This window comes from Coregonus lavaretus (assembly GCF_964263955.1).
Source record: "Coregonus lavaretus genome assembly, chromosome: 16".
NCBI classification, from domain to species: domain Eukaryota; kingdom Metazoa; phylum Chordata; class Actinopteri; order Salmoniformes; family Salmonidae; genus Coregonus; species Coregonus lavaretus.
This window is the reverse complement of record NC_140003.1, coordinates 28,827,581-28,840,018: the sequence shown is the minus strand read 5'-3', so window position 1 is coordinate 28,840,018 and position 12,438 is coordinate 28,827,581. Positions and strand designations below refer to the sequence as shown.

The following is a 12,438-nucleotide window of genomic DNA, read 5'->3' as shown; positions in this document are numbered from 1 at the left end:
TTCAGGCGATACAGTATTTTCACAGCTCCGAGAGAGGAGAGAGAGAGAGAGAGAGAGAGAGAGAGAGAGAGAGAGAGAGAGAGAGAGAGAGAGAGAGAGAGAGAGAGAGAGAGAGAGAGAGAGAGAGAGAGAGAGAGAGAGAGAGAGAGAGAGAGAGAGAGAGAGAGAGAGAGAGAGAGAGAGAGAGAGAGAGAGAGAGAGGAGAGAGAGAGAGAGAGAGAGAGAGAGAGAGGAGAGAGAGAGAGAGAGAGAGAGAGAGAGAGAGAGAGAGAGAGAGAGAGAGAGAGAGAGAGAGAGAGAGAGAGAGAGAGAGAGAGAGAGAGAGAGAGAGAGAGAGAGAGAGAGAGAGAGAGAGAGAGAGAGAGAGAGAGAGAGAGAGAGAGAGAGAGAGAGAGAGAGAGGAGAGAGAGAGAGAGAAGAGAGAGAGAGAGAGAAGAGAGAGAGAGAGAGAGAGAGAGAGAGAGAGAGAGAGAGAGAGAGAGAGAGAGAGAGAGAAGAGAAGAGAGAGAGAGAGAGAGAGAAGGAGAGCCAAAGCATGCATGAACAAGACAGCAATAGAAAGACAAAGCGAGACAGTTGGAGGCAAACCGACAGAGCATTAACATACTTGTCAGGGCATAGTGGGTTTTTCCATCTCCGTGCGTTGTAGCTGTGCTTCCAGGTAGACCTTGAGGTCGATGCCCTTAGCACAAGAGGGGCTGTTAAAGAAGCGCGAGGGGATCTTCGAGGCGATATCCAGCTCCTCCCGGCCAACCCCAGGTTATATAGGATCTCTTCTGGATCCTCTTCATACAGGTCCAACAACTCAGACACACTGGAGACACAAACAAAGTATTACAGGTATCCAAGAATGAACGCATAGAAAATACACTGTTGAAATAATGCAGTGCTGAACCATTAATGAAACAATGAAAAATCTGAGATAAAACAGAGATACTTCAAAACTTCTTCGCTAACTAACTTCTGACAGACTATTTTATTAAACTTGATACAGCGTATCAGCTTTTAGCTCTTTCTTGGGACCTAAAATGTTCTGGTTACCATACTAATAATGCAGCGCTGTAACATATGAATGAACCAGAGCCCTCAAACCTTTTTTGGCTGGCTTCAGTTCAAACCCAGAAGGGCCGAAACCAACCACAGAGCTTGGCTGAGGCTCAGGGCTGCCTGTTCTGAGTGTCTACTACTCACCTGGAAACATGGTGCTGCTCTTCCCTGAGCCTATTGAGTTCATACTCCTGGTCTGTAGGAACTGGCTCCTCTTGTCCTTTGCAGGTATTCCATAGCTGGGGAGCAGAGTGAGCAAGCGGTGATCGATAAAGTATTCACACCACAGCCAGTAAGAATACTGCTGGTGAACTGAGGGGGGTGAGGAGTGGCCAATAGAAAAGGAGGGTGGTCTCACTTACCAAGGTGTCTCTGCTTTGGTACTTTGGGCTGAAGACGGTTGGCTAAAGAAAGAAAGAAAGAAAGAAAGAACGAAAGAACAGAAAGAACGAAAGAAAAAAGCTTTTTATACTGTAGAAAATACTGATATAGAAAAAACTAACATTTCTACTTCTGTAAATATAAAATCAAGGTGACTGCTGTCAGCATTTGTGATCAAGGACAATAGATATGAAACATCACAGAATGGTTTGTTTTTGCAGTGATTCCAAGTCAACCATTTCTAAAATTAGAAGCCTTCCCTTTCACACATATAACATAAGCAAAGAGGCCACTGTCAAAATGAGAATCCCCAGAACCAAATCCTTGTCTTTGAGACAAAGAGGAACATAATGACAGAATTCTGGTTTAGATACAGAGAGTAAAGAGGGTCCTCCTGAAGTCTGGACTAGCCTCATCTGTCAGGAGAAAATCCTGCTCCGAGTCTGATGGCTTCTTCCAGGCCGCCTTAGTGACGCAAAGAAACCATGGACGCTTGACTGTCTCAACCAGGACCTGGGTTCAAATACTATTCGAAATAATACTGTACCATTTAAAGCTTTATCTGAGCTTAACTGAGCTTGCTTGGCTTGATCGATCAATAGAATAGTCCCAAAACTGTAAACTCCTCCCATCTGGCACTCCAGGAAGGCTAGAGCAAACACTGAAAGTATTTAAAAGACTTCGAATAGTATCTGAACCCAGGTCCTGGTTGAGACAGAGACAGGAGAGTACACATTGTCAGTTGCCTGCCTGGAACTGAACCAACACAATCAGCCTAACTGGTTCTTTAGCCTCAAGAGCAGGATAATCATCAAAGCATGTGTTTCCATTGAATTACTCCTAATTCTGTTGTTGTGTGTGTGAGCATTAACAGTAGCAATAAGTGGTGATGTTTTCTCTACATACATCCATCTATCCACATCATTGCCACTCACTGATGGAGTGATTGGCGCCAGAATGGTGAAGGGACCTCATACAGGTTTCTGTTGAGACTTGTACCTTGTAGCTCTGCTAGACCGGAGATTGCGTAAGATTGACTCATCATGGGGCGTTATGACATGGACACAATAGAACACTGATCTCAGATTTGACTAGGCCCCTTGCTTTGCTTCACTGTATGGGTACGTCCCAAATGGCACCCTAATACCCAAATTGGCTCTGGTCAAAAGTAGTGCACTTTATAGGGAATAGGGTCCCATTTGGGACAGAACCTGAGACTAGACATGTCAGAGCCGACCTTACAGGAACCAACCTCAGCCAAACACACTACCTACCATCCACAGTCTCTGGTCTGCACAAACACAATAGAAATGTGTGGAGTTCAACCATGCAGTAAAAAATCTGACTGACCCCAACTCTCAAAAGAGATCAACAACATACAGTAGCATATTAGGGAGCATTCATCACTACAGCTGTTGAGCTGAGTGGAAGAATGAGAAATATGTAGTTTAGTCACAGCTTTGACAGCACCAGCCATGCACTACCAACAATAAACCTCAAAGCCTTTCCATACAGGTCTGATTGTATAAAGGACTGTATTTGGCAAGTATACAGTAACTACCCTCTTTGATAGTAATGACATTGTAAAAGAACGAATACCAAAACACACTTCCTATGAACAACGTGGTGTAAGTGACCACACCTGGGCAAAATCATTTCAAATACTTTAGCTGGGCTTGAGTGAGCTCACCTGGCGCAATGCAACCAATATATACTGAACAAAAATATAAACGCAGCATGTAAAATGTTGGTCCCATTTTTCATGAGCCTAAATAAAATATCCCCGAAATAATTTTCGATACGCACAACAAGCGTATTTCTCTAAAATGTTGTGCACAAATCTGTTTACATCCCTGTTAGTGAGCATTTCTCCTTTGCCAAGATAATCCATCCACCTGACAGGTGTGGCATATCAAGAAGCTGATTAAACAACATGACACAGGTGCACCTTGTGCTGGGGACAATAAAAGGCCACTCTAAAATGTGTCGTTTTTCCACACAACACCCACAGATGTCTCAAGTTTTGAAGGAGCTGTTGCCAGAGAATGTAATGTTTATTTCTCTGCCATAAGCCGCCTCCAACGTCATTTTAGAGAATTTGGCAGTACGTCCAACCGGCCTCACAACCGCAGACCACGTGTAACCACGCCAGCCCAGACTGAGTTCCCCACCAATTTCAGTTTTTTTTTTCTTCCTTCTTTTTTTTTTTTATGCAGCATGCGGGGCCCTCCAGTTGCCCATCCCTGTCCTAGATTGTATTGCTCTAGTGACCCACACACCACCACACACACACACACACACACCACCCCAACACACGTCTAGTCACTTACCCTCAGCTCCCAGACAAAAGTAGTCTTCAAAGTCGCATCCATTCTTTAGCACTCCTGTAAAGGACAGAAAATACCTTTAGTTAAATCGTGTTTGTGAGAGTCATCTTTCCATAGAGGCCTTTATGGTAGAGTGGCCAGATGGAAACCACTCCTCAGTAAAAGGCACATGGCAGCACGCTTGGAGTTTGCCTAAAGGCACCTAACGACTCTCAGACCATGAGAAACTAGATTCCCTGGTCTGATGAAACCAAGATTGAAGTCTTTGGCCTGAATGCCAAGCGTCATGTCTGGAGGAAACTTGGCACCATCCCTACGATGAAGCATGGTGGTGGCGGCATCATGCTGTGGGGATGTTTTTCAGCGGCAGGGACTGGGAGACTATTCAGCATCAAGGGAAAGATGAACGGAGCAAAGTACAGAGAGATCCTTGATGAAAACCTGCTCCAGAGTGCTCAGGACCTCAGACTGGGGTGAAGGTTCACCTTCTAAAAGGACAACGACCCTTAGCACACAGCCAAGACCACACAGGAGTGGCTTCGGGACAAGTCACTGAATGTCCTTGAGTGGCCCAGCCAGAGCTTGGACTTAAACCCGATCTAACATCTCTGGAGTGACCTGAAAACAGCTGTACAGCGACGCTCCCCATCCAAACTGACAGAGCTTGAGAGGATCTGCAGAGAAGAATGGGAGAAACTCCCCAAATACAGGTGTACCAAGCTTGTAGCGTCATACCCAATAAGACTGTAGGCTGTAATCGCTGCCAAAGGTGCTTCAACAAAGTACTGAGTAAAGGGTCTGAATACTTATGTAAATGTAATATTTTATACATTTGCAAAAAAAATCTAAAAACCTGTTTTTGCTTTGTCATCATGAGGTATTGGGTGTAGATTGAGGTCTTTAAAAAAAAAATCCATTTTAGAATAAGGCTGTAATGTAGTGAAACGTGGAAAAAGTCAAGGGGTCTGAATATTTCCCGAATGCATTGTATACCCTACAATAGACTACATAACCATTCGAATAAAAACCTTGTGACTGTAAAAAACATTTTGCATGGTTTGAACAGCCTACAACAGACAAATGCTTCAAACCATGACAAACATTTACAGATGGTTAGGACAAATATTTACCGTCAAGGACTTTCGTCGCTGGTTGGTTGGTAAATCTTACCTACTGTAGATAGCCATTGATCAAAGGGCACCAGCAGCCCAGGTAGTTTTGCATTACCAGGAAGACATTAAAGCAAATACAGGGGATACAGGGAATCTAAATGTTATTCCTTTTAGCTCAGGATACTTGTATTGTGCCTGAGTCTGTTTCTTACTTCGATTTACAAGGACAATAAGAGTTTGACAAAGGTACCAACTGGTAACTGGAGTGAGTGTGGGTGTATGAGTAAAGAAGCTGGCTAGTACGCTCCAAAGTAAACTAGGGCTCCAAGGTGTGGTGAGAGTTTCTAAATACTCCTTGGCACACACAGACACACACACCACCTCCACAGATATACTAACACATTATCTTTTTCCATATGAGAGTTAGTTTTATAGAACAGGACTGATGTTATAGTAGAGGAGGGGAATTCACCCTTGGACTGAGTGCTGCTCTGTTCATCCAGAGAGGCCCCAAGAGGAGTCCTGTGAAGAGACAAACACAATATACTTTAAAATGACCAAAACCAAATTCAAACTGTCGAAATAATGGACCTATATCCATACGAATGCGGCCTCCGGGGCTAAATTAGTTGGACACCACTAGTCTCTAGTGTCTATCCTCCCGAAACTGCTGTGCTGGCTCATTTCCTCTGAGCCTGCTGGCCATACACACAGGAAGACCCATACACAAACAACACTACAACTATTTCATATTTTCGTCAACTACGCACATATCAGCAGAACAATTCACACCGAATCCTATTGTACAGTAGTACTATAGTTACTGTATCATGCAAATCTTGTTTGACATAAAGCTCCCACACACAGAACAATAACATGTGCTACATTGCTATTATTTGCCCTTAGACCAGGGCTCTCCAACCCTGTTCCTGGAGAGCTCCCCTCCTGTAGGTTTTCAATCCAACCCGTTGTAACTAACCTGATTCAGCTTATCAACGAGCTAATTATTAGAATCAGGTGCGCTAGATTAGGCTTGGATTGAAAACCTACAGGCCAGTAGCGCTCCAGGAACAGGGTTGGAGAGCCCTGCTCTAGTCTAAGGTAGCACGTTACATAACATCCCTAACTCTGCTCTAGCCGTCTCCAAGCTCCCTACCTCACCTCTCTGTCAATAGATCAAACTCCTCCATATGGTCACTCTCCCAGACCTATGCTTTCTGATGTAAACTTCTGTATTCAAATCTTACTGTACTTCTATAATGAGTGAGTCAGACCAACTCAAGTCTATATGCTTTCTGATCATGTAACATCTAGGTTAACTGCACTTTGAACATGTAACAGCTGTCTGTAGGCCTATACCAGTGCCCTGCCATAATGAAGATTTCATAAAAGGACATTACATCATGCTATTTTCTGTTTGCTCTCTCCCTCTATCTCACTCAGTCTTGCTCATGTACGTATGTTTGTGTTGTTTTTTTAACCAACTATAATATTTGACTGAATAAACAGATTCTAAGTTCCATGGTAATGTCTGTTTAATCAACTTCTGCACTAAAGTACAGCGATGAACCCTAATGAACATGACCCAGGCTATTAGTAAGCAAGGAAATTCTTCCCGGGAGCCATTTACCCTGTCACAAGTCTCTGTGGATCCTACACATCAAACACAGCAGGCAAACTAAACTGGGAATTGTATTTAAATATACTTAAAATATGTTAATGAAGTATGATTTAAGTGTATTTAAAATGATCTAAATTTTAACTATTTTAAATACATTTAATGTCAATTTGATTAGTATTTTATTGGCATTTAAGTATATTAAATACATTAAAAATTATATATATTGGGACACTTGTTTTGTACTTAAATATATTCTTAATATATTAGATAAAGAGCAAAACAAATATACTTTGAATACACCTTAAGTACAATGTATATATATTGCTCATAAATTAGAAATATAGTAAAATTGTATTTTAATTAGAATTCCTGAATTTTCTTTACAAAAAAAGTGTATTTATAATGTATTTCAAGTATACTATTACAAATACACTTTTACTCATTAACCACATTAGCTATTGTAATTAGCCATGTAAAGGTTACCTTGATTGACCAAGGCATCTTCTCAGCCAATGTTAACATGCTATTTACAAAGCAGTTATGGCTGGAGCAGCAATTTACAAGTAACACTTAAGAACTGTCCATATTGGCATTTAACACTTTAGTTGTTCACATTAAGGACTAAGGCCTTCCTCATTAACATTTCAATAAAATGTGTAATATGTAATGTGTAATTAAAAGTACAACATTATTCCGTTTGAAAATGAACATCAAAACATTTGAATAAGCTAAATATGAGGAACAATATCATATTATAAATCAAAACTTCAACTGCAGAAAAGGATGCGATCGTTTTCAACTTTCACTGCACTCTTCAGAACAGGAATTCAGAAAGTACTTCAAAACTCATTATTGTGGCTTGCAAAAGTATTCATACCCCTTGGATATATTCACATTTTGTTGTTACAAAGTGGGATTGAAATGGATAATAATTGTAATTTTTTGTCAACAATCAACACAATTTTTTTTTTTTTTTTTTTTTAAAGATTGATAGAAATTAAATATCTAAAATATAGTCGTTGCATACAGTGGGGGAAAAAAGTATTTAGTCAGCCACCAATTGTGCAAGTTCTCCCACTTAAAAAGATGAGAGGCCTGTAATTTTCATCATAGGTACACGTCAACTATGACAGACCAAATGAGAAAGAAAAATCCAGAAAATCACATTGTAGTATTTTTAATGAATTTATTTGCAAATTATGGTGGAAAATAAGTATTTGGTCAATAACAAAAGTTTCTCAATACTTTGATATATACCCTTTGTTGGCAATGACACAGGTCAAACGTTTTCTGTAAGTCTTCACAAGGTTTTCACACACTGTTGCTGGTATTTTGGCCCATTCCTCCATGCAGATCTCCTCTAGAGCAATGATGTTTTGGGGCTGTCGCTGGGCAACACAGACTTTCAACTCCCTCCAAAGATTTTCTATGGGGTTGAGATCTGGAGACTGGCTAGGCCACTCCAGGACCTTGAAATGCTTCTTACGAAGCCACTCCTTCGTTGTCCAGGCGGTGTGTTTGGGATCATTGTCATGCTGAAAGACCCAGCCACGTTTCATCTTCAATGCCCTTGCTGATGGAAGGAGGTTTTCACTCAAAATCTCACGATACATGGCCCCATTCATTCTTTCCTTTACACGGATCAGTCGTCCTGGTCCCTTTGCAGAAAAACAGCCCCAAAGCATGATGTTTCCACCCCCATGCTTCACAGTAGGTATGGTGTTCTTTGGATGCAACTCAGCATTCTTTGTCCTCCAAACATGACGAGTTGAGTTTTTACCAAAAAGTTATATTTTGGTTTCATCTGACCATATGACATTCTCCCAATCCTCTTCTGGATCATCCAAATGCACTCTAGCAAACTTCAGACGGGCCTGGACATGTACTGGCTTAAGCAGGGGGACACGTCTGGCACTGCAGGATTTGAGTCCCTGGCGGCGTAGTGTGTTACTGATGGTAGGCTTTGTTACTTTGGTCCCAGCTCTCTGCAGGTCATTCACTAGGTCCCCCCGTGTGGTTCTGGGATTTTTGCTCACCGTTCTTGTGATCATTTTGACCCCACGGGGTGAGATCTTGCGTGGAGCCCCAGATCGAGGGAGATTATCAGTGGTCTTGTATGTCTTCCATTTCCTAATAATTGCTCCCACAGTTGATTTTTTCAAACCAAGCTGCTTACCTATTGCAGATTCAGTCTTCCCAGCCTGGTGCAGGTCTACAATTTTGTTTCTGGTGTCCTTTGACAGCTCTTTGGTCTTGGCCATAGTGGAGTTTGGAGTGTGACTGTTTGAGGTTGTGGACAGGTGTATTTTATACTGATAACAAGTTCAAACAGGTGCCATTAATACAGGTAACGAGTGGAGGACAGAGGAGCCTCTTAAAGAAGAAGTTACAGGTCTGTGAGAGCCAGAAATCTTGCTTGTTTGTAGGTGACCAAATACTTATTTTCCACCATAATTTGCACATAAATTCATTAAAAATCCTACAATGTGATTTTCTGGATTTTTTTTCTCTCATTTTGTCTGTCATAGTTGACGTGTACCTATGATGAAAATTACAGGCCTCATCTTTTTAAGTGGGAGAACTTGCACAATTGGTGGCTGACTAAATACTTTTTTTCCCCCACTGTAAGTATTCAGCTCCCTGAGTCAATACATGCTGGAAACACCTTTGTCAGCGATTACAGCAGTGATTGGGTAAATCTCTAAGAGCTTTCCACACCTGGATTGTGCAATATTACCCCTTTATTATTTTCTTTATTATTCAAGCTCTGTCAAGATGTTGTTTATCATGGCTAGATAGCAATTTTCAAGTCTTGCCATAGATTTTCAAGCAGATTTAAGTCAGAACTTTAGTGCCTTGTTGCAATTCTGTATATTTGTAATATTATTTACACTCTGTCATTTAAATCATTATTGTGGAGTCGCTACAATGTTGTTGATCCATCCTCAGTTTTCTCCCATCATAGCAATTGATCTCCAACTGTTTTACAATCACCAATGGTAACATCCCTGAGCAGTTTCATTCCTGTCCTGCAGCTCAGAAGGACAACTATCTTTATGTGTCTTCGTGGTTTAATACATAATCCACAGCATAGTTATTAACTTGATCATGCTTAAAGAGATATTCAATGTCTGATTTGATATTGTTACCGATCTACCAATCACTGCCCTTTAATGAAGCTTTCGAAAGGCTCCCTGGTCTTTGTAGTTGAATCTGTGCTTGAAATTCAATACTTGACTGAGGGAACTTACATATGTATGTATGGGGGACAGAGGAAGGGTTAGTCATTAAAAAAAAAATGTCAAACCCTATTGTTTCACACAGAGTCCATGTAACACATTCTGAGATTTGTTAAGCCAAATTCTATTCCTGAACCAATTTAGGCTTGACTAAACAAAGAGGCTGAATACTTATGCAATGACTATATTTTAGTTATCTATTTTGTATTAATATTATATGTTTTCTGTTTTTCTTCCACTTTGACATTACAGAGTATTTAGAGTTCATTATTGACAACAACTGACAATTAAATCAATTTTAATCCCACTTTTTAACACAATAAAATGTGAAGAAATCCAAGGGGTATGAATACTTTTGCAAGGCACTGTATACTTATAGTGTACTTGATCACTCACAAGTAGAGTTTCATTTTCAAAAATCAATGCTACAATTAAAGCATTTGAAATTGAAGTACAGTTTTAAAGAGTGTGTTTAAGTTTAAATGATAGTGAACATATAGTATACTTAAAGATTGTAAAACAATTAATTTAAAGTACACTATCATTTAAGTGTATTGAAGGTTGATGATAGTATATTTATAGTATACTAAAAGACTGAATAAACTATGAATATAAAGTACACTTTTAATAAGTGTGTTGAAGTGTAATGATATTATATTTATACTTAAGATATACTAAAAAAAATACATCTCGTATTTGAAGTATATTATTTTAATGTTTGTATATTTAAGTATACTTTAGTATACATTAAATATATTCATATATACTTTTTTTTCACTTGGGAATACAAGCTTCCCCAAGCTGTAACAAGTAACCAATAGTCACACCAAACAATTACTTTCCTGAGAAGCCAGCCATCCAGTCCCATTTAACCACAAGTCTTTATTCAAATGATGTCTAACTGCATGTCTAGGAGGCTAGCCTATAGTGACAAGGACAAATACTAAGTATTTACCTTCCTCACTATGCTGACTGACCTAGTCACTAGGCATTCCAAACCAGCCACCCTGATACACAGTGAGTCAGGATTTTTATTTACATGCAAATGTAAAGGTTTCATTATAATGCAACACTACTATACCTGCAGTCTTTGAGCCAGCTCGCAATCTTCTTAGGGATGCGCCCTGAGAGAAAAAACTGAGCAATTCAAAGCCATGTACAACTGTTCAGTTTTCTATAAATGCAATTTAACATTCAAATCTACAAATATTCAACAAAAAGGAAAAAAAAAATCTGTTTGCTGTTGCAGGATTTTATTCCTTTTTGGGCTAGTTAATTATATAGCAATAAGACCTTAAGTAGGCTTTATTGTTTTATTGTGACTTCAAATGGAGCTGTAAAAAGCAGTAAAAAGCAAAACTATAATTATTTCTGCCTGCTGCTCCCTCTGTAGCTCATCCCAACGTACCTGGCTCCTTGGCCGGGGATGTCTTCTCCTCCATAGTGGGATCTGGACACAGCGTCTCCTCGCTGCAACCCTCCTGATCCTGGGTGTCCTGACTCTCAGAGAGGCCCTGCCAGGAGTCTCTGCTCTGGACCCACGCCTTCCTCATCATTGTCGCTGCCTTCCATGGGTGATCTCTGCTGGGACTCGCAGCAGTTTCACACTGCTCCATGGTCCTCTCCTGGATCCACTCCTCCTCCTCCTCCTCCTCCTCCTCCTCTCCCCTGTCTTGGTCGCTACAGCGGGGGGCAAGTCACCTGTAGCAGAGATGAGGGAGGGGGTTGTCATAAGTCTAGATGGAAGCCACACACACACCTTGCACAAAGAAGCCTAATTTAATTCTACAAAGGAAAGCTCTGCAAACATGGCTTGTAATATAACATAATCCTGCATGATAACCATGTATGCTCACAGAACAGACCAGCATGGAATGACAGTAACGTTGAGCTGTAAACAAGCAAATGTCCAATAATACAATAACAGAACTGACTTTGGAAAATAAGTTGCTATATCATACAAACAAGATAAAACAAGACTACACACAGTTTGTTTCTTTCCATAACTTAGATGGCTAAACGAATTACGACCAGATCACCAAATTAATAAATGTGATTACCTCTTCAAGAACAAGAAACAAACGAACACAAAACAATCCGCATGACACAAGACACTAATAATACCTGGTGGGGAGTCCTCCTTCCGCCAGAAATATTATCCTAAGAATTCTTCCAAGAATACTAAGAATACTTCCAAAGCCATCTGAAATGTAAAAGTAGTGCCCACTCAGCCAGGCAGAGATATGGGACAGAGGCAGGCAGGATGGATGGATACAGAGAGGAGCTACAGAGAGCTATAAGTCCAACTGACAACAAGTGGAGCAGAAAATGTCTGTTTAGTTGAAAGATTACGTGCTGGTGCCGAGTAATTTCCTGTTGTGGATCAGCTCATTCTGAAGGGAGGATAGAGGGATAGACACGAGGAGGGAGGGAGGGAGGGAGGGAGCGAGGGAGTTATTATCTCACTGGAGTGTATAGGCCAAACCTCGAGGGACGAGAGGTGGCTATTATTATGTTACTTCAATTTCCAGAGTAATCATCTGAAATAAGAAGGAATGTAACTAAATAAACAAACTGCCACATTGCTTTCAAAACAAAAACAATGGCAGCAACAGACAGCTAGCTAAATGTGTGTGAATCTAAAAAGGTGTAGTTAAAAGAAAAACTCCATAAACAAATAGGATTGTCTATTTCGATGAAGTACAGTGAGA

General features: G+C 40.6%; 1 pseudogene across 1 annotated transcript in view; it reads right to left on the bottom strand.

Moving 5' to 3' along the window:
• Nucleotides 1-11,422, bottom strand: part of LOC311143348 (protein ITPRID2-like) — a 32,991-nt pseudogene extending 21,569 nt beyond the window's left edge. Inside the window, exons 1-7 of the transcript in view lie at nt 11,136-11,422; nt 10,809-10,851; nt 5,340-5,389; nt 3,759-3,812; nt 1,410-1,451; nt 1,188-1,286; nt 608-814 (exon numbers count right to left, since the gene is read on the bottom strand). The product of the transcript in view is annotated as a protein ITPRID2-like (transcript). The remainder of the gene's footprint in view (nt 1-607; nt 815-1,187; nt 1,287-1,409; nt 1,452-3,758; nt 3,813-5,339; nt 5,390-10,808; nt 10,852-11,135) is intronic.
• Between the last annotated feature and the right edge of the window lie 1,016 nt (nt 11,423-12,438).